Source organism: Microtus ochrogaster, chromosome 1 (genome assembly GCF_000317375.1).
Source record: "Microtus ochrogaster isolate Prairie Vole_2 chromosome 1, MicOch1.0, whole genome shotgun sequence".
NCBI classification, from domain to species: domain Eukaryota; kingdom Metazoa; phylum Chordata; class Mammalia; order Rodentia; family Cricetidae; genus Microtus; species Microtus ochrogaster.
This window is the reverse complement of record NC_022009.1, coordinates 43,949,821-43,950,514: the sequence shown is the minus strand read 5'-3', so window position 1 is coordinate 43,950,514 and position 694 is coordinate 43,949,821.

Below are 694 nucleotides of genomic sequence, written 5' to 3'. Positions count from 1 at the left end.
GTTTAATATGGAAACTCTCACAATTAAAAACAAACAAAGGTATCAAAAGTTTGTCTGAATGGTTGGTTGAAGCATTTGTCAATAGATGGTCTATTGAAAAGGAGTTGGAGATGCCTGATATTCCTTGGTTGGGTGTTGATCAAAGGATTTTAAGGCTCAGGGAAAATGCAATGTAAGAGTGGGTAACACTGTGTAAAACCTAACCTTCCACAATGGGAAAGCCCAGAAGACGTGCCCTTCACTAATCCAACAAGATGCAAAATGGTGAGGGGGCACTAGCACAGTTGAAGAGCTTTGTGGTCACACTTTTCCTTGTGACAACCCTTAGTGTTGGAGACATTTCTCTCAGTTAGATGAATTAAATGCAAGGGGTTTAATTGGGTCTTGAAGTAGCAGGGACCAGGTGGCAGCACTGATTCCCTAGAGACAAGGTGACTGTGGTTATAGTAATGGGCAGTATAGACAAAGCAATGTCCATAATGTCCTAGCCCGTAATGGGCAACACAGGCAAACTGACTTTTATGGGTGCATAATTTGTATGGACCTTTAGTAATGGCTAATCAATCATGGTGTTTCCAGGCATGAAAGAGAAGAGAATGCTACTGCACAAGGTAGTAGTGTTGCATTGCATGCCTTTTACTCCTGTATTAGGAAGGCAGAGGAGGCAGATCTTTGCGTTCAAGGCCAGCCTGGT